This window comes from Sorex araneus, chromosome 2 (assembly GCF_027595985.1).
Source record: "Sorex araneus isolate mSorAra2 chromosome 2, mSorAra2.pri, whole genome shotgun sequence".
In the NCBI taxonomy this organism is placed as follows: Eukaryota; Metazoa; Chordata; class Mammalia; order Eulipotyphla; family Soricidae; genus Sorex; species Sorex araneus.
The window spans coordinates 58219202-58241617 of NC_073303.1; positions in this window are offsets into that span (position 1 = coordinate 58219202).

Genomic DNA, 22416 nt, shown 5'->3' on the forward strand with positions numbered 1-22416 from the left:
TTTTTTTTTTTTGCTTTTTGGGTCACACCTGGCTCTGCACAGGGGTTACTCCTGGCTCTGCACTCACGAATTATCCCTGGCGGTGCTCAGGGGACCATATGGGATGCTGGGAATTGAACCCGGGTCGGTCGCGTGCAAGGCAAACGCCCTACCCTCTGTGCTATCGCTCCAGCCCCAAACCACCAACTTTTAGCATTTGTTTTCACTCTCACAAACCGGTATGCACAGGCAATTTGTCACCAGCAGCAAATGCAGAGATCCGTTAGGGCCTGTGGCTGACTCCAGTGCAGTTCCTGTGTGTATGCTGACTCTGTTTTCTGCAGTATCCATCTGCTCAGAGGTCTTCCAAAGTCCCAGACTTGCACGGATGTCAATCTCTGTTCTCTGAACTAAGAGATACGTTTCAGAGCTTTACCTGAAACGCCAGGTTTTTATTTGGCATTTGGAAAAAGTGACCCGTGGGTCCAGGGTCGAGCTTGATTTTCCTAGATCGCTTTCTGTGTTCACAAAACAGCTCCTCCGTTTCGGCTTGAGACTCAAGTTTCTTTATTGTAAGGTCCTCAGGGGGATTTTGCCTTTGTAGCTGTTGGAGAGTACTTATCTTCTAGTGGAGATTGAGATCGCCTCAATTCCTCTCTGCCCTTCTGAGGCAGCTAATGAGATCAGAGCTGCTGTGTTTTTATCTACCCTTCTAATGTAGCACGTGAGATAAGATATCAGGGTTCCCCCCCCCCCACCCAAGCACAGAAAAGAGAAGAAACACTGAAGGATGAGAAGACAACTTGGGACAGGATAGCTTGTGCCTGCAGTCTACCTGTTAATTAACCAGAGCCCCGATCCAATCATATGTCATGAACGGGAGCAGGAAGCAAATAAATTGTAGTCACTTCAAATTAGCTCACTCAACAGGCCAGCAGCAAGTTAATTCCTAAGCATTTAATTCAGTCAATTGGCACTCAAACCGGGAGAGGCAGAAACAAATGGTGTAGTCTTTGGAAGGTTGTTAACCTAACCCAAGTTCCTCAGAAGAAGTTGCAATTTTCAGTCTTTCCCCCCAGTGCTTGACCTGGTGATCATTTCCATTTCCAAAGGAAAGTTTGATTCCTAGCCTCTGTGCTCTGTTTCCCATGAACTTTCTAAGCCTTGCTTATTTGTTGTTGTTGTTTTGGTTGTGAGATGGAAATAATAGAATAAAAAATTCTTTTGAGATTCTTACAAAAGAATTAAGATGAATAATACGTTTGCTTCACTTTTGACTCACTTTGTCACTCTTTTTGTATATTCAGAATTGAGACTCTGAGAGAATGAAATTGGTTTGGTTTGGTTTGGGGGCCACAACCCAATGGTGCTCAGGACTTCCTCCTGCCTCTGAGCTCAGGGTTCACTCCTGGCTGGCCTCAGGGACTATCTCTGGTCATGGGGCTTAAACTAGGGCTGGCCACAAGCAAGACAAGCACCCGGCCCACTGCCCTATCATTCTATCCCCTGAAAAAGAGAACTTGAAAACTATTTGTGTCATTCTTTGCAAAGACTGCTCTTTAATCAGGAATATGCACGCCCCCCCCCCCATCCTACCATCCTAGCACACAGCAATACGTTTTCTTGCATTTGTATCAGCATTTGATGGTCCTGTTTATTTTCCCTATTACATTACAATGAAACGTTTGTTCCAATTTTACCTTTTTTTTTTCTCTCTCTTTTTTTTTTAATGTAATGGATACTGGAAAAGGCAGAGGGAAAAATGTTATCTTCACATGTCTGTACTTGGGTAATTCCTCTGAGATCGTGGTCTGATTTCCCTTCTGCAAAGTGCCATGTGTGTGCGGGGGACCTTTTGTTGACTCCTTCTGTGATTCTCCGGGCCTCCTTATTATTGCAGCCAGGACAGCCTTTTATCCATCACCACCCCCTTTCCTAATAAGGAACAGAACCAACACGACTGGGATCACTTTGAACACTGCCATTTCTTCTGAATACAGTTCTAACTAGATTTGTATTTTTATGCTGTGGGTGGAAATGCCAGATAAGAGGAAACAGATGAAGACAGATGAAAGGGTGAGATGGAGAGAGGAGGTCAGTTATTTGGATTTCCTTCGGTGGGACATTTGTTGCCGAACCAGCAACCTGCTCTTTAAAAAAAACTATACATTGGAGTTCAGTACCATTAACAATAGATAAAGGAAAAAGCCAAGGAGCTCTGTAGCGTTAATCTCACTCCTCACAAATAATGGCACTGGTGACATTTGACCATGTGACAGATGAGTGAGCCGAGAGCCCTGGGACAGTGATAGTGACAGTTTTCTTTTTCTACCCTTGTAAATTATTCAGCATTGGCACAGCCCTGGGAAAACACAAACCCAAGAAAGGGGAAAGGAGAAAAGAAATTCTATGGCAAATGAGAATGGCGGCTGACAAGTCCATTAAAAAGCAACAGCTCGACATTCAGGCTGTGTCTGCTGCCACCCAAACGCCCTTCAGAGGTGCAGTTCACTTGCCTCTCTCAGACACGTCAGAAGGTGGCAGAGGAGAGGGGAGGTGTGGACGCCCCGGTGGAGAGCAACCCACAGAGGTCTCTTTTTTCTTGTGTGTGTGTGTGTGTGTGTGTCTGTGTGTGAGACTAGAGATGAGTGGCTGGCACAATTCCTAGGACGCTGTGGGTCATTGAGGCCACCTGTGCTGGCCGTGTTTCCCTCCCCGTACTTCTGCTCCCAGTCAAGTGCTCCCTGTTGTTTTGCTGTGAGTGTGTGGTGCCTACCCTCTCTGCCTTTCCCTCTACTATGTTCTCGTTACCACACCTGTAGGGCATTCGTCCCTGAACATGGCTGTACATTTTTATTTATTTGTTTTGCCAACAAGTTGTAATGATGCCATGGAAAAAATAAATAAGTAAACCAATGCCATGGTCCATTTTTTTTTTAAAGAGAATATATTATTGTTCTTTAAGAAACTTCATTTGTTCTGGAAGAAGATGGGAGGAGGTCTTCTCATCTAAATCTCCCCCCCCTCACAACTCCTCTTTGTCAAAATGGGGACCCGGCGAGGGCCCTTGAAACAAGGCTGGGAGGAAGAATTCTAACATGGAGCCAGTCTCGTTGCTCCGTCCCAGCTTCTCCCAGGAACATCTGTTGTGCAGCTGGGCAGATGAGAAACTGATGTTTTTACATGGACTCTCCAGCAAGGGGGGCTAGATGTCCAATTCCATTCCTACTGCAGGCGTTCCCGCTGGTAAGGCCTGCAAACGCCAAAGCACCGGTAACATGTTATATTTCTATAACACATTTTATGTGACATTTTCAAAATATTTTACATTAATGTATGAAGCTTCCCTCGGTAAGGTATAATAAGTGAGCACTTCATCTCCATTTTCTCGAAAGGTGAAATGATACAACAGCAGGCTCAGTGAGGAATAAATTTGCTACCGTGGCATGGATGGTCCCCAGATGTTCTTTCCTCTGTCCCCGCCTCTTCACCACTCTAACATTCTTGTCCACAGTTTTCTTTCTACAGTGATGGTATGGCTTTCAAGGCAAGACTCTTAACAGCCCTTTCCTACCTGGAAATAATGCTAGAGGGGAGTAGGAAGATCACAGAAGGACCTCTGCTTTTGTTGATGGAGTCACGTATCATCTACAGATAGCCTTCCCACTTTCCTGACTGGCTCACATCTTGTTTTAGGCCATTGTGGCTCTCTTTAGTCTCTCAAGAGCTTGATGTCACCAACTCAGTATATAGAATGTATCTGAAATGTCAACCTCCTGCGGTTTCAATCTTTTAAATTTGATTTTCACTCCCTACCTCCTAGTTTCTCCCCATTTTTCCATATGTACCCCGCAATTTTCCCCTTAAACAGACTAAACAGTTTCCAGTTAGATCTAGGCAAATGCTTGATGATTACAATTATTTCTTTAATACTAGAATTGGTTAAGTAGATGAATGTTAAAAATTTCTTTACTGGCCAGCTAGGCCTACTCAAAGGAAGGTACTGCTCAAATGATCAGAAACAGAGAAAACACATCTTGAAGGCATAATTTGCATTTCTGGGACTTTAAAGAGCTGAGATCTTTAAAGAGGCATTTTTTTAAAGAGATGTTTAGAAAAGTATCTCCTCACCAGATCATCTTCAATAAACATAACTCGGTGGTTTCTTTCTTCTTATAGATTTCTGTTTTATTCAGATATCTATGTGAGTCTCATTTGAGATGCTTATTCCTTAGTGCTTTTGGGAGGCAGATTATATTTCCAGAGAACTCTGGATACTTGTGTAGCAAAGCAGGTAAGACTTAGGAACATCAGTATTTTATATGCCTTGGATCACTGCTTATTAGGAATTGAAGGCTTTGCCCATGAAAGACTTGCATCACAGAAATTGTAGTGCTTAAAACAGTGGTAGGTGTTAATGGAGCAGGTAGGGTGCTTGCTTGCAACATGGACAACATGGACCAATTCCATCTGATATGGTTCCTCTCCTCCTGCCGGGAGAGATTCCTGAGTGCAGAGCCAGGAGCAACCTCTGAGCACTGCTGTGTGTGCCCACACCCCCTCCCCGCCAAAAAATAAGTGTTCAATATTTCAATGTTTTTATCCTGTGATTGTTGAGACAGAATATCTCTCTCTTAAATTTGGTGTATTTTCTTTTTCTTTTTTTTATTTTATTGAATCACCATGAGATAGTTACAAGCTTTCATGTTTGGGTTACAATTACACAATGATCAAACACCCATCCCTCCACCAGTGCACATTCTCCACCACCAATATCCCGGGTATACCCCCCTTATCCCCCTCCCCCTGCCTCCATGGCAGACAATATTCCCCATACTCTCTCTCTACTTTGAGGCATTATGGATTGCAACACAGACACTGAGAGGTCATCGTGTTTGGTCCATCATCTACTTTCGGCACACATCTCGCATCCTGACTGATTCTTTAAGCCATCATTTTTTTAGTGATCCCTTCTCTATTCCATCTGACTTCTCCTCTCCGCTCATGAAGCAGGATTCCAGATATGGGGCAATCCTTCTGGCCCTTATATCTACTGTCTTTGTGTGTCAGCCTCATGTGATGTTATTCTATACGCCACAAGTGAGTGCAGCCCTTCTGTGTCTGTCCCTCTCTTTCTGACTCATTTCACTTAGCATGATACTCTCCATGTCTATCCATTTATAAGCAAATTTTATGACTTCATCTCTCCTAATAGCTGCATAGTATTCCATTGTATAGATGTATCTAAGTTTCTTTAACCAGTCATCTGTTTTAGGGCGCTCGGTTTTTTTCCAGATTTTGCCTATTGTGAATAGTGTTGCGATGAATATATAGGTACAGATGTCATTTCTACTGTGCTTTTTTGCATCCTCGGGATATATTCCCAGAAGTGGTATTGCGGGGTCATATGGAAGCTCAATTTCTAGTTTTTGAAGGATTGTCCATATTGTTTTCCAGAAAGGCTGGACCAATTGGCATTCCCACCAACAGTGAAAGAGCGTCCCTTTTCCCCCACATCCATGCCAGCACTGGTTGCTTTTGTTCTTTTGAATGTGTGCCAGTCTCTGTGGTGTGAGACGATATCTCATTGTTGTTTTGATTTGTATCTCCATGATGGCTAGTGATGTGTAGCATTTTTTTCATGTGCCTTTTGGCTATTTGTATTTCATTTTTGAGGAAACTTCTGTTCATTTCTTCTCCCCATATTTTGATGGGGTTGGAGGTTTTTTTCTTATACAATTCTACTACTGTCTTGTATATCCTGGATATTAATCCCTTATCAGATGGGTTTTGGGTAAATATTCTTCCCCATTCTGTGGAATCCTTCTGTATTTTGGTCACTGTTTCTTTTGAAGTGCAGAAGCTTCTTAGTTTGATGTAGTCCCATTTGTTTATGTTTGCTTCCACTTGCATCGTCAGTGCTGTCTCATCCTTAAATATGCTTTTAGCTTCAATGTCACGGAGAGTTCTGCCTACATTTTCCTCTTTGTACCTTATAAATTCATGTCTGATATTAAAGTCTTTAATCCACTTTGATCAGACTTATTTTCATAAGTTGTTTGTTCTTTTTCTTTGGCGAGTATAGATGAAACATGAGGCATTATGTTTAGTGAGGGAAAAAACTTATAATTTTTTTTTAGCCAACAAAAAGCCTTTATAGCTACCTGAGTGGGACTGGAAAAACTTTGGCTGCTACAGTGTTTTATAGGGACAGGCAGCCACATGTCTACTTATTTTCCAAAGAAAAATTGTTTTAATATGATCTTCTATTGACAAGGATGAAGATGGACCATTCTGTTTCTTTTCTTTTGATCTTATGATCCATTAGGTAAAATCAGAGCCACATTGGCGGTAATGAAAGCATGTCATTATAATCCTTGCATATCAGAGTTTCCTAAGAATTACCATGCCCCTCGGCAAATTGTGAGAAACTTCTAAAATGTCTAAGGGAGAAGAATGAATTTTCAGCAAGCCCTCAACTATCTTCCCAGATGTTAGATTGCTAATGATAAATCCAACTATCCAACAAATACTTGCCGAAAAACCCACTGTATGTCTTAAACTATGTTAACATGTGAACATATCTTGGTAACTATGACATAGATGTATTGTGGGCCCTGTAATCTAATTTGGACAGTCACATATTTATTTTGGAGTTATTTACTCTCTAAGAAAAAGGGATATTTGGGGCTGGAGTGATAGCACAGCAAGTAGGGGCATTTGCTTTGCACGTGGTCAACCTGGGTTTGATTCCCAGCATCCCATATGGTCCCCTGAGCACCGCCAGGAGTAATTCCTGAGTGCAGAGCCAGGAGTGTCCCTTGTCCATCGCCAGGTGTGACCCAAAAAGCAAAAAAAAAAAAGAAAAAAAGAATATTTGTTTTAGTTAATTGGCAAACTAACACTGCAATATGACAATAGAGGTTAATTTGATTGAAAAAATTAGTTCATGAGAGCAAGTTGCCTTTCAATTTTACCTTTGCAAATTATTGTAGGTAAAATAATACAGTCTATTCACCAAGACCGCAATGACATGTTGATTTTTCCAACAAAAAGTGAAAGAAAGTAGAACTTATTTATGATGAAAATAAAGTTGTGATCCTCTCATTTGACAAATGACTCAGACATCTATCCTTTTAAATTAGTGAACTGCATTAGAATTTTCATTACCTGAAAAGCTGCTGAACCGGTTCAATTACAAATACATTTTCCTAACTCAGCAATCATAGTTGACTATTTCTCAGATTGAATAACAAACTCCTCAAGCGATTGTCATTTTGACTCTGATGAAAACTAGCCCTCTTATTTCTCTTCCTCTGTGATGACATAAATCAGAAAGGAATTTGTTTGTTGGGAAGAGGAATGACATAGATTACTTACTACCAAAATATTCCTAAAGCTAACTTCAGAAAATATTTTCCATGGACTATAAACAAAATGAATTTATAGGCATAAAGTTCAAAATATACTTCCTTTTTCACTTTAGATTATGTCCATTGAAAGGGGGGCATTCTCTATGGTGATTGATAACAACTGGGCATATGTGCTGAGGACCTTGCAAAGTTTTAGAAACTAGCTGGAGAGAGATCTCAGTATTTAAGCTAAATTCTACTTTCTAGCTGATGCTCAGAAGGACCAGGGAATCATTCCAGTTATTCTCCATCAGTTTGGCCAGCGGTTCAATTCTCTGGCCTGGCAGACTGTGCTTCTCTGGTGCTGCAGTACCGGGATTTCTTTCTTCTTCTTATTTTTTTAATAAATAGATTTTATTTGGAGGGTTCCTTTTTTTTGGGAGGGGGAGTAATGCACTCAAGAGAGAGTGTAGGCTTCACCTAGGGTGGAGAGAGCCTCTAGACACATCCCAGCATTAGACACGAAAGCATGAAAGTGCACATCTCAAGAGGGGAGATGCAGGCGATACATGTGCTCAGGCACCACATGTGCTTAGCCATGTGGGCGCAAGCAGCACATGGGCAGCATATGTACCTGCAGTACAGGGATTTCTGACAGTGCTTGGGGCCTCTAACAACCCCTCTTCCGCCGCCCCCCCCCCCAGATGCTCCAGTTCCACACACCCAACAGTGCTAGTTGGATTATGAAGTGCTGGGAAACAAACCAGACTTGGTCATTTCTAAGGCAAGCATCTTAACCCTTAGACTCTCTCTCTGAGCCCCAGCAATACATATTTGAGTGGCTGGAGAGTGGGATAGAATTCCTGAACCAAATAGGTGGCGTAGCTCATTAGAAGCCGTGTCTAAAAGCTATAGAGAAAGCGGCTTTGAAATGTGTGATTCTGCTTCCAGATGTTGTGCACAGCAGAGGAAATAAGGAAATGATATGTATGTGGAATTATGGATGGGGAAGTTATGATAATAAAGAGAAAAAGAAATTTTATGAAAATTATCATTTTTTGTTGAGAAATATATTGTTTCTCTATTTTTATTTGGGCACCATAATTTATAATCTTGTTAATAATAGCACTCGATGTGTACAGAGTTGCAACACTGTCCCCACAACCAGTGTCAGCTCTCCTCTATCAGTATCTCAAGGTCCCCTTCCTTGACCTAACCCCATGTTCTTGGTGAACTCATCTCTCACAGTAGACTAATATTGGCCATTAATTTTTCTCTTACTATCTTCCTTATATCCTACATACTAGAGAGATCATTCTGTATGATCTCTCTGACTCCCTCTGACTGACTTCACTCAGCATAATAATCTAGTTTCATAGTTGGGGAATTATATTGTTTTATCTTTTCTGATGAATATTCCATTCAGTATATATACACCTCTCTCTCTCTCTTCCTCTCTCTCTCTTTCTCTGTGTCTGTCTCTCTCCTTCCTTCATTTCTTTTCTTTCTTTCTGTCTTTCTGTCTTTCTTCTTCCTTCCCCCAGTTAGTGGATTTTTTTGCATGATATAATACCCTAAAATAATCAAAAGTTACTCTTGCTATATGGAACCTAATGCTTATCAAGTTCTTCTACTAGGAGTAAGAGTCTCAGCACCTCTTGGAGGTGGATTTGATTCTGATAGGATGATATTGAAGACTTAGTGCTATTGCCTGGGATATAAAAGTGAGGAATATGGCAGGAAAAGGACTTGGGTTGTGAGGATTCTGGGAGAGATAGCTGACTTCACTGCCACAAGAGTAAAGTCCAGGAATCACTGTCCGATAAGGTGGCAATTCCCTCTAAAATCACATTCTATAGGTCTTACAGGAAACTTCTTAAAAATTCTACCTATAATGGACTTGACACTCCGCTAGGTCACTCTCCATGTCCTAGTTTAATGGTTGCTTCTGATTGTAGTATCATTGAGAAGAATAAAATGATCATTTCCCACTAGAAAAATTGCATAGACTTGTATCCATACTATTCTATTTATCCATACCAATTACTTTATCCACCAATTACAATGACCCAGGCATCTGATTCCTAGCTATAAACTATAAGGTTAAAAGAAAGAAACCATTTGGATTGAGTAGTACATAAAAATACATCACTTCTTATATATTTTAGCCTGCTGATTATACATATATAAGCCATAAATCATATTAGTCCATGGAATTCAATTGTGAATTACTTAACTTTGATAAAGTAGAAAGAAATATGAAGTGGAGCAAGGAAAGTCCCTTCAACAAGTGGTTCTGGGAAAACTGAGCAGCTACATGCAAAAAAATGAACTCAGATCTCTTTCTAATGCCAGTCACAAAAGTCAGATCAAAATGGATTAAAGGCCTCCATACCAGACCTGAATCCATAAGGTACATAGAGGAAAACATAGGTATAACTTTCCATGATATTGAAACTAAAGGCATCTTCAAAGATGAAACACCACTGGCCAAGTAAGAGGAAGCAAAGATAAACAAATGGGACTACATTAAACTAAGAAGCTTCTGCACCTCAAAAGAAATGGTGACCAAGACACAAAGGCAGATCTCAAAGATACGTGAAGCACTGGTAGAACTTTTCAAGAGAAAGCCATCCAACCGCAGCAAAAAATGAGAAGAAATGAACAAAAACTTTCTCAAAGGAGAAATGCAAATGCCCAAAAGGTACATTTAAAAAAAAATGCTCTACACCAGTAATCACTAGGAAGATGCAAATCAAAACAAAAATGAGATATCGCCTTATACTACAGAGATGGGCGCACATCAAGAGACTGGCCCACATCATAAAGAACAATCAGTGCTGGCACAGATGTAGGGAGAAAGGGACTTTCATTCATAGTTGGTGGGAAAGCTGACTTGTCCAGCTCTTTTGGAAAACAATATTCCTCAAAACACTAGAAATTGAGCTTTCATATGACTCAGTAATACCACTTCTGGGAATATACTCAGGGGCCAAAAAAAAAAAACCCACTTCAGAAAAGCCATATGGACTTCTTTTATCATTGCAGCACTATTCACAATAGCCAGAATCTGGAAACAGCCCAAGTGCCAGAGAACAGATGACTGGATAAAGAAATTATGGTGCATCTACACAATGGAATACTATGCAGCCACCAGAATAAACAAAGTCATGAAATTTGTTTATAAATGAATGGACATGGAGAGTAACATGCTAAGTGAAATGAATCAGAAGGACCAAGACATACATAGAATGATTACACTCATTTATGGTATATAAAAAGTGATAGTATGTGACTAATACCCCAAGAGAGCAGAAACAAGGACTGGGGGACTGGCCTATGGTTGGAAGCTTGCTACAAGTGGTAGAAGGGAAAGGACAATTAGGATAGAGAATTGCATTCTGACAGAATTACATTATGATAACTGTAAATGATCACTGGACAATAACCAATCACTGAACGTAGGTAAAGAGACAAATATGATAACCTTTCAGTATCTGTATTTCAAACTATAATGCCCAAAATGGGAGAGAAGAAGGAGAAGAAGAAGGAAAAGGAGAAGAATAAGGAAGAGGAGAAGAAGAAGAAGAAGAAGAAGAAGAAGAAGAAGAAGAAGAAGAAGAAGAAGAAGAAGAAGAAGAAGAAGAAGAAGAAGAAGAAGAAGAAGAAGAAGAAGGAGGAGGAGGAGGAGGAGGAGGAGGAGGAGGAGGAGGAAGAGGAGGAGGAAGAGGAGGAGAAGGAAGAAGAAGAAGAAGAAGAAGAAGAAGAAGAAGAAGAAGAAGAAGAAGAAGAAGAGAAAGAGGAGGAGGAGGAGGAAGAGGAGGAGGAGGAGGAGGAAGAGGAGGAGGAGGAGGAGAAAATCATTCCACAGAGGCAGTCTGTGGGGGGGTGCGGAGGGGTGGCAGGAGGGAAACTGGGGACATTAGTGATGGGAAATGTGCACTGGTGAATGGAAGGTTAATGGAACATTGTATGACCAAAATCTAATCATGAATAGCTTTGTAACTGTGTAAATCACAGTGATTCAATTAAAAAAATAAGAAAGAAAGGATGGATTGAGTGCTACATAAAAATATATCACTTACTGTGTATTTTATCCTAGTGGATGTACATAATATTAGCCTATATTCAAATGTTGTTGTATAGCATTTGAGCACTTCTGATTTTCCCAAAACTTATCTCAGTCTTTTCAAAGAGGTGCTTAGGAAATCTAACTTTACCCTGATTCTTAGCTCTTCATCACTCACTTGGCTATGCCAATTGATACTCTGATTTTAATATTTAAGCTATGTCTGAGACTCAGATTTCTGCTCCAACTGGCACTTCATCAGTTATTTTAACTCCTGATTTGAATCTTAGTGTCTCTGCTCAGGTACCTGATCTTCCTAGAACAAAGGCCTTCTGGTCTCAGTTTGTCCCTCTCCTGATCCTGAATTTGGGTACACTAACTATGCTTAGTGTCTTCTGTAAAAATTTTGGTCAGTTACAGAATCATTCCCTGTGTTTTATTATTTTTTAGAAACACAGAAAACACACTTGGACACATTAGAATTAAAGTTTTTAAATTTGCAGAAACTTAAGAACTTTAAGTTCTTTGTGGTATGATTTTTTACATTTGTTTTAATGTTCAGCAAACATTTCTCCATTATTCCTTTGGAAGATCTTCTGGAGCTAGGTTTTGAGTGATGTTGAAGTCCCCTCTGCCACTGGGATCGTCACTCAGTGGTGTAAACATATCCCAATGCCTTGGCTAAGTGGTTCAGATTTAGAAACGTGGTCAAACATGGACCAATAAGAGAAGAATTAGAATGTTGTTGAAACTACGGTTGAGAGTAGGGGGAGAATTCTTTTCTGTTGATTTGGCATTCAAAGATGATATTAGTTGGTAGTTACCAGTTTGTCTCAAGTGGCTAGAATGTTTGCCTGATAACGGAGTAAAGAAGGGAGGCAAGGAAGAGCTGCAGAGATTCTGGTCTGTTGACATCAATTGAGTCCGGTATGCAAACCAAGCCTAATGACCTTGCTTTTACTCCTCTAGGCACACTAATTTTGACCTTATCAATTGAGTTGTGTTTTCAGATATCTAAAAATTATTGACCATCTCATGTCTAAGTTTCATTATGACATGGTGTGTCTCTTCTTACAGTTGTTGTACTGTTCTTGGACTTTCTATTCTGTCACATCCATGCTATAAATATAGGGCGGAATGCGAGTCACAGGCTGGCCACAATCATTGCAAGATAAATTATTCCAGAGACTAATGTTTCAGACTGTCTGCTAGAGTAAAACGAAGAAGAGAATCTTTTTTTTCTCTCTCTCTCTCCCTTTGAATGTTGAGAAACTGGAGCCCCTCCTTATCCTGCTTCCTCTTCCCAGAAACGGTATGTCTGGAATAATGGACAGGGAATGGCAGAAAATATGAGACATGGGGCTGCTTTCCCCATTAGATCATAAAAGCTCCTTCAGGAAAAGCACTCTAGCTCATTTACTACTGTATCCCCAAAATACACGGTACCAAGGACAGGGAAAGCATTCAGAAAATGTTGGCAGGCTGAAAAAAATATAGGAAAGTCATGAAAATGGTGCCTCTTGTAGACAGATATCGCTCCACTTCTTCCCTCTCTCTGCCGTTCATGGAAAGTGCTCTTCCCTGCCTGTAGGATCCATGTGGTAGTCCTGTTATATGTTCCTCAGTGACACTCACACCGTAGAAGTTAGGACAGCAAGGATCCAGTCAAGTCCAGGAAGGAATTTTCGAAGCCACTGTTCCCTATTCATGGGATCCGGGGGTCAGTCTTGTTGATGTGAGAGGCACTGCGTTGCTCTGAGACAAGCACTGCACTGTTCATCGATTTGCTCGAGCGGGCACCAGTAACATCTCCATTGTGAGACTTGTTACTGTTTGGCATATCGAATACGCCCCGGGGAGCTTGCCTGGCTCTGCCATGCCCTGAGTCAAACCCTAATAAAATGAACACAGCTCAGAGGTCTGGCCGGAAATGAAAGGCTTTGACTCTCATTTGTCACAATGGAGCCAAAGCTTTCCTTCCTTTAGAATCTTGGAATATTCTCAGGATCCTGGTTGCAGAGTCGGTCAGTTTCAGGTGGAGGATGAGGTGGAGACGAGGATGCTTCACAGAGAAGAGGAAAGAGCATGAGGACTTACGTGCTGTACAGCAGAGAAGGCTTCTGCAGGAGAGATTACTGTGCTGGCACAAGACGTGTGAGGTGACGTGCAGAAAGCCTGGGGCTGGGACCCAGCCTGCAGCTGGGGCAGTGGCTGCATCCTCTGCGTTCAAGCTTTCATGGCAAATCATCCAGTAACTCTGTCAAACCAATCACAATGTTCCCTGGGTTATCCACATGGATAGTGGGGCAGAACTAATTAGGCAAGCACAATCTCCAGGACCCCCAAAGACTTCAGGACCTGGAGGGGCTATTATTGGCCCCTTCTTATCCCAGTCACTCTCTTGAATCTGGCGGTACTGAAATAAAAACACAGAATCCAGGACACAGGATGCTGAGGGGCACGTTTGGGAGGGGACCAGGCCCATAGCTGCTGTGCAGGGAGGTCAGGAGCAGTTTGAGCTGTTCAAGAAGATGTGCCTGGGCTTTTTGTGTGATTGCAGGTAAAAAAAAAATAAAATTAAAAAAAAAATTTCCTCTCATTCCCTCTCCTCCTTCTGTGTCCTGGCAGCAAGAGTCTAGCAAGGCAAAGCTTCAGATTATTAGCAAAGACTTAAACAATGGCATCCATCCAAAGCAGGATGAAACCCTGGGGAATCTTCAAAATGAGCATCTTTTCCAGTAATCAAGTCACTCTTAGGACTGGAAAAAATATACCCATAGAGCAGCTCTACTTGTTTCTAACTTACAGAATCTCCGCTTAAAAGTGAGGGTGATTCCACAAGTTGCTCTGAGACCTTGCTCTGTTGTACTAATGACAAAAAGGTCTGTTCTGGATGTCGCTGAGGCAGTGCTGGCTTCTATCTTGCTCCACAAATATAAACTGTTCATACAGCGGAGGCGGGTTCCAAGACAATAACATAAATGTAAATGGTAGAGGCAGACAGGGGTGGCTGAGCTTCTCTTGCCAACTCAATTTGTCATGATGCCACTTGCAACAGAATAGAAAATGCTCATTAAAAAATAGACAGAGAGATAAAAGAGAGAATAAAAGAAAGAGATCCAGATAAAGGTGGAAAACTGGAATCCAGAAAAAAAGCAAGGGAACAAGAGAGATATGGCATGCATTACATTTAATGATGAGATAGGATGTGAAAATTAGAAATTTTTTAATACCTTATGAACAATTCTACCATGGCCCACTGTTATGACAGGAATTTTTGGTGTATACTACATTTCACAGAAGGATGCAGAGCAAAAACTAGTTGTCAAGGCAAAGGATTAGAGTAAATAGAAGCATCATTGATTTTGAACCTCGTTATCCAATTTTCCTGGACTCTCTGCAGGAACCGTGTATTATAAATTGGTACCTTTAACCCCTCTATTATCTCTCTGGCCTCTGAATTTTTTTCTTAATATTTCTCTGAATTCCCTTTTGATCCCATACCATTTTAATCCTTGACGCCTGCTGTTTTCTTACATTCTTTCCTTTGGTGAGTATATACATACTCACTAATATTTGATTATTTAAGCCATGGGCAGCTATTTTATTTTTTTAATCTAGTTTTCCAGTTACTTCCTTTTCTCTGTCCAACTGCCCAATAGACCTTTCTGTATAAATGTTTGGCTGTTATCTCAAATCCAGTAGGTATATGACTAATTTACCAATCTCTTCATTCCAATCCTCCCATCTTCTTTGTTTTTTTTTTATTAATGACTGAATAATATTCCCTGTCATTCAGCCTCAGAACAAAGGAAGCAAAGTTTTGACACTCCTTTTCAATCCCTTGCCAATCCTTATTTCCTTTTAGCTTTTGTGCCTTTTCTTCTATTTCTTTCTTCTTTCCTACTGCTGTCCCACAATCTGACAGTGAGTTATTAAGATGAGTAATATGAAACTGACATTCTTCTTGGTCAACAGAGTCAAGTAGAGTAACTTCAGATCCATCCTAATATGGGAGCTAGTCAGAACTCTAGACTAAAAAAATTTTTTAGAGGCTCATCCTATAGGAATAGATCAGCATTCTCTTTCTTTCAATATCTGTAGCAATTCTTTTTTTTTGTAGTCTAGTTTTCAGCATTTCTCAACCAGCGATCATATGGATCCTGGAGGACCACAAGATGTCCTAAGGGGCTCACAGGTCAAAGTCAGGTAAACAGGAGTCCAGGGGCTGGGACCAGCCGGTAGGGCAGAAGATCACAGGAAACAAGCAGGGTCAAAAGGATGCTCCTGTGAGGAAAACACAGAGAAGCGTTGCTCTGGAGTCCAGAGAACATCACCTTTCCGGCTGTATCTACAGATTTTAGGGACTCCTGTGGCCCCGTGTCTTTTTCTCCCCTCACGTCTCTGGGCTCAGTTTTGGGGCAGAGGCCTGAGACTGTATTTCCATGATGCCACTTCAAATCCTCTTCGGAAGGAACAGTAGAATAAATTTTTAATCAGTCATCCAGGGCTTTAATGCCTTTCTTTGCTTACTTGCTTTTGCCAGGAGGGAAAAAAAAAATTTCTGAGGAGGGCAGAGGACTCCATTTATTTTGCCCTCTGCTCTGCCAATCTGCTGGTCTTCAGGGCACAGCTTCAGGCCCATCTGTTCAATCAAGATTTTGCCTGATTGACATGGGAGAACCATCCAGGTGAGGGGGTCCCTGAGACTATTATCATGTTCTCATTGTACTTGTAACCGAAGACCCTTGGAGCCGCAGCCTCCTGTAAGTGACCTAAATGAAGGAGTGCATAAACAATGCTTTCTGTAGCAATTATATCTCTGCGCAGAAAAACCTCCTCCTCAAATCCTTTGTGGAACAAGTCATCACATAAATATATACATAAATAATACATTTGAATATTCCAAGTAGCAGCTTAAAAAAAATTCTGTCTTGAGAGCGAAGTCTCTTATATTTAAAGCAAGCATTTCTATACTTATTCTATTTGGAAAGATAAATAAGATGTATTTTCAGCCTCAGGATTTTGAAAGTTTTGTTATTCAAGCATATATAATCATTGAGAGGCCAAGAATAATGGAGCCTCAATATACCCGTCATCTGGCTTCAACAGTTATCAGCACTTTGCCTGTCAAATCCCCAATTTTTTCCTTAGGATGTTTTGAAGCACACTCCATTTAACCTGTGATAATTTCACTGTCGAACTGGAGGTGGGGAGAGCAGTATTTAAAGGGCCAAAGAGATAGTATAGGGGATAACGTTCTTGCCTGCAATCCTTGTTTGATACCAGCCCCTCAAGCTCCTCAAGAAGTGATTCAGAGCACAGAGCCAGGAGTATGCTCTGGCTCTACCAGGTATGACCCTAAAACTAACTCTTCCCCTCCCCATAATACTAAAACAAAATTTAACCACTCCTTATAGTTTCATAGCCATGGATTAATGTGTCAAAATACCCAGTTCACATTCAGGTTTCCCCAATGACCTCAAAGTTCTGCACATGGCTAGGAGTCCTGCCTCCGAAATCCTTTTGATTTGTTAATAATGCTACCTCCTTCTCCCCATGGCATTGAGTCATTGGTTTCTTTGGGGGAAAAAATTGAAAATTCATTGTTTTCACAGCAATTCCCACTCCCTCTGAATTTGATTAAGGAGTTTGTATGGTGGTGTTTACCTGTTACTCCCTCCCCTGCTCAAATTTAGGCACATTTTTATACTCAGGTTCCTTCTTTCCAATAAGAATATTTTGTGAATGATGCTGTAGGTTTCCTATTTCCTCATCTCAGGAGGAATATAGTATCTGGTTATCCTACTTCTGTTGCAAAGACCAATCAGAGAAAATGTCAAGACTTCTATTTCTCATCCTTCGCAATGACTGAAGTGTCTACATGAGGATTCATACCTCCTTGTTTAATAGTTAATTAAACAAAGATACTCTATTATATTTTCACTAGTGAAAATATAATAGAGTATCCTGTGCTCAAAACTTAGGGACAACTGAGAGGTCTAATGCCGCAATTTGCTTTAATATATTTAAATCTCTAACCTATGTATGTCATCTAAGGAAATAAAGCTGATGATCAAACAAAACAAACAAAAAAGTAAACCAGTGGACAAGGGAAGGAGGTGGGGAAGAAAGGCTCAGGGTGCTTAGGGGACAGTAGTGACTATTAATTTTGTTTTTCAATTATTTGTGGTTTTGGGGGACTTACTCCTCAATTTGTGCCCAAAGATCACTCCCAATGCATTTGGGGTTCTTACGTGGTACCAGGAATCAAACCTGGGCGAGCTGTATACAAGGCAAATGCCTTACCACTATACTACCTCCTTGGCCCCATTTTTAAAAATGAACAAGTAAAAATATTTAAGCCACCAGACAGGTGGAGAGACAGGGAATAATGAGACTTGTAAAGGAAGTGGCAGTGTAAGCTTTAGAAAATGGTAGACATAAGGTATATATGAGTCACAGATGTTTACAGATGTAATTTGGCATAGAAGAAGAAAAATAGAAGAAAGAAACATGGCCAGGCAGTTTCCCTAGAGAATTGCTTCTGAGCTAGATGGAAAGGATTTTCAGAGTTTACCAGCAGAGAGGAGACATTGGAACACACAATACCCTCGGTGAAGACCAGTGGGGAGGCATACACAGGGGTTCTTTGGGTCGGAGTGTTTTAGTGGAGTTTGTTCCATTAACACCACTTTCTCATTAACTCTGTACTTGGATAAGTATCTGTGTGAAAAGGGACTCAGCAGGTATCTGTAACAATGATGGCTGTCAGAGTCAAGTGCACTTGATGTCAGGGTCACATGCTTTGGAGGACAGGACGAGAGGTGGCCTCATTTAGGGCAGGGAATTCCAAACTCTGAAAGCTTGTTAAAAGTAGAGACTCCTAAATTGACACTCGGGGATTCTGTTCCATGGAAAAGCCAAGGAATAGACACATTTTACAAGCATCCTAAGAGATTCTGATAGCCGTGGTCTAGGACTACTATGGATATGAATGCCCTTTGGAAATGGCCACCAGGGCACCAGGCACATATTCTGAGCCTGCTTTCACAATGATGATCATCTGGAGCGTTAGAGGCAAGAAGTCACAGCTAATATTTCACATTACATTCTTGCTCAACACCATTCAAAGAGGTAGGTGCTGTTTGGACTTCCATTTTGTAAATGAGAAGAAGGCTTAGAGGAGGCAAGATCCCAAAGGGAGGGAAATGAAATTTTAAATCTTGGTGTACCTGATTTTAGAAGGAGATTTGTCACTATAATTCTAGTTTATCTCAAAACACAAATATTGACAACGTTTCTTCTCTTGGTCTAGTTTATGCCAACATTCTAAGGTAGTTCACCAACTCCCCCAGTACCACCAATTTTGCTTCCCTCTGGCAAAAGATCCTGTTTAATATTCTCATTTGCAAGGTGAAAAGAACGGAGGTGGGAACACATGGCAAGACAGAAATGTGAATGCTCAGTGAAAAGTGCATAATGAAACAAAACATGAGCTGGCCGCTTGTTCACCAGCAAAGAATTGTCCCACTTTTGCCTCCATTTCTTGCTTCTTTGCTGCTGGATATACAAGCCTGTGCTCTGTTTTCCTTGAAATAAGAGAAAAGCCACGATTTCTGTGGGGGTCCACCAAACATTAGCTCAAAACCAAGTGTTTTCAAAAATTAAACTTATTTTTTTCCCAAACATGACTTTACATCAATGAAGCTGGGTTAACAAGTGTAACTACTTCAGAAAATGAAATGCAATTTTAGAATTTCATGGTATCTGCATGACTTACAGAGTGCATTTTGTGTGCATGTATCTGTGTGTGTGTGTGTGTGTGTGTGCATGTGTGTGTAATTTTTAGGTTTCTTTTAGTTGTATAAAAATTGCAAAGAAAGGGAATCCTGTGTCTTTGCAAACATTTCCATTTCAAGGAATTGTTTAATTACCATTTGTGCAGCCTTGAAATCTGGGGTACAGTGGCAGCATTTGGAGGGAAAGGATTAGATGACTCCTGGCAACTTCCAGAAAGATATTTGGGCAGGAGAAGAACAAACAGGCTGAGCTGCTTAGCTGGAATGAAATGCTGTTGGGTTTACTGAAAGCAAGTTATGGTTTTATTTATTATTTCTTCAATGTATCCAGTGAAAAAAATAGGCATTTTGAGGAAGTCATTGATTTTCCAGGGCGGGTTGGATTTGCTCTTTATACAAAATAGGAAGATGCTGTTGAACTGGCTGGCGCTGGCATCCCGTACAGAGAAATATACTTTAACTACAAAACAGCATGTTCCGAGTCTGTGTTTCCTCTGGATAGTAGAGGAGGAACACAGTGTTCATTTAAATTAAACCAGTTCCTTGGATAATAACAAAGTAATTAAAGAAACCACCAAGGAAAAAGAGCCAATTTATTTGAATCCTGTTCATAAAAACTACATCAAGAGCCTGAAGGTACAAAATAATGTGGATAAGATGGCAGATTGATGATTTTTAAAATTCTGCGTGGGATGCATCTTCATATTAATTCAAATGAGTGTTCCTCCTCTGAAAATAATACAAGATGCAAAATGTTATCCTTCTTAAGATAAATGAAATTCTATTAAAATACCCACATAAGAAATTGCTCCATAGTTTGAAGTCCACTTGACCTCTAGTAATACCTTCTGGTAATACCTTAACATTCGTGCATTATGATTTATTCATATTTTCTACATTCCCATTGGAATAGACAGGTCTTTGTCTTTAATGCTTCAAGAGTTTGAAATTCATACCGATTTATCCTGGATGATATTACCTAAAGCACAAGGAGATATTTTCAGGTATCAGAAATGTTCTTCTTTCTCATTACAAAAACCAATGAAATTAAAGGTGAGTATTGTGTTATCCCCTTATCATTAAACATAGAAAGTTATTGTAAAGGAAAAACATACCAGTAAAAATATTTCTTATAGGGCTGGAGAGATAGCACAGCGGGTAGGGCATTTGCCTTGCACACGGTCGACCCGGGTTCGATTCCCAGCATTCCATATGGTCCCCCGAGCACCACTAGGAGTAATTCCTGAGTGCAAAGCCAGGAATAACCCCTGAGCATTGTCGGATGTGACCCCCCAAAGAAAGCAAAATATATATATATATATGTGTTATATATATATATATATCCTAGTTTTGCACTCCATTGGTGTCAGTAACAAAAACAAAACTCTAAAACCTCAACTAATTCTGGTCCCCTCAACCCCAATTTTACAATTGCTCCTTGTGCATTTCAGTAGAATAACTACTGCCACCAGTAACGTCTCCATTGTGAGACTTGTTGTTACTGTTTTTGGCATATAGAATATAGCTTGCCAAGCTCTGGCGTGCAGGTAGGATACTCTCCGTAGCTTGCCAGGCTCTCCAAGAGGGACGGAGGAATCGAATCGAACTGGGGTGGCGCGTGCAAGGCAAACGCCCTACCTGCTGTACTATCGCTCCAGCCAGGCCAGTTAAATAGGGGGAAAAAACAGCAGTTAAAATGTTAAGTGTTAAGAAGAGAAAGTAAACAGGTGAGAAAAGATGAAAAGGGGGGAAGAGGGGAGAATGCAGTAGAGAGAACAGACAATGAAAAAGAATAAGAAGGGATAATCTGTGAGAAAGAGGCCTCATGGTACAGAGATATTCTGGGATTTTTATGTATTCAAAATCCTCTCTGAAACTGTCCTATGTGATTTGCCATCTCTCAGAGTACTTGACGGATCCCCTTTGAGACCTCAAATTCCTGATCTTCAGAATCTCTCACACCCACTGGCCTGCTCATTGCTCCTTGGGCTCTCTCTTCACTGAAGGGGCTCCTTCCAGCAAACCATGGAAAACTTCAAAATTGATCTAAGCTCGGTGTTTGCTATCAAACTTTTCCCTCCCAATGTAACCCCCTGGATTGCTTTGGTCTCTCTTAAAGCCAAGTTAGTTTATATGCGTTTTTAGAAAATGTATTCCAATTGGCATAAAATTCTGTTAGAATAAGCTCTGAGGCCTGCTCATTCCTTAACACTACACATTTTTTAGAGTTATGGCCATTTCACTGAAAAGAAGTTCCATGTTAGAGAGCTCTGCTAATTTTTGGTAAGTTGTTTCTGTTGATTTATATGTCCACTGAAAAAGGGTAATATTTAACGGGTAATAATCTTCTAGTTATTTCTGGTTGAAGATCCTAGAATTGTTTTACCTCTCTGAATTCTGAAAGTATATTTATCATGGATAATGATTTTTGGGGTTTCTTTATTGTTTCTTAAAAAACAAACTGAACATCCTGTTGTATTCTAGAAATCTCTGATGAGACAGAATTAAGCATTATGGATACACTCATAACCTTTTTCTTGGGTAAGAAAGAAAATTGAAAACTTGCCTTACTTCTAAGATGATTGTTGAGAGCATAATGAAATTATAGTTTTAGAGCTAATGGAAAGAGATCCCAGAGTCTTCAGAAGAATCTCCTGAGAAGTGATATCACGTCCATGAGATATTTTTCTGGATTGCTTAGTCAGTGAACATTTAATAAAATCCTAAGTTCCACCAACTGAGCTGAATTCAGGAAACCTAAATCTGAATTTAAAATACTCCTTAACAAGAAGGATCTTATTATCAAGTGAAGGGTTATTTGAAGGCTCATTTAAATTCATCTAAACTACCATTTTTTTTTAACATTTGTTATATGCTAACTCAGGCTTGTGTCTGCAACTTAATTTGCCCACACTAACCTTCACTTCAGTACTTCTCCAAAGACTGAATTAGAATTTTAATAAGTTGTTCTTAGTGTGACAGCTTGTAGCAAACATTTTGCAGTATACGGACAAGATGAAACCCTGATTCTGCATCTGATTTTTTTTCCCCATGGCTGTGGATGCAACATTCCTGGCATAGTGATGAAGGTCAAAAGTGACTGGGCTGTCAGCATGAGAAACTTTGCAAAAGATGGAGAGCAAGCAAGGAAAGCTAAATAAATCAAGCAAGTCATATACAATGCTCATGGTTTTTAGTTGATCGACCACTTCTG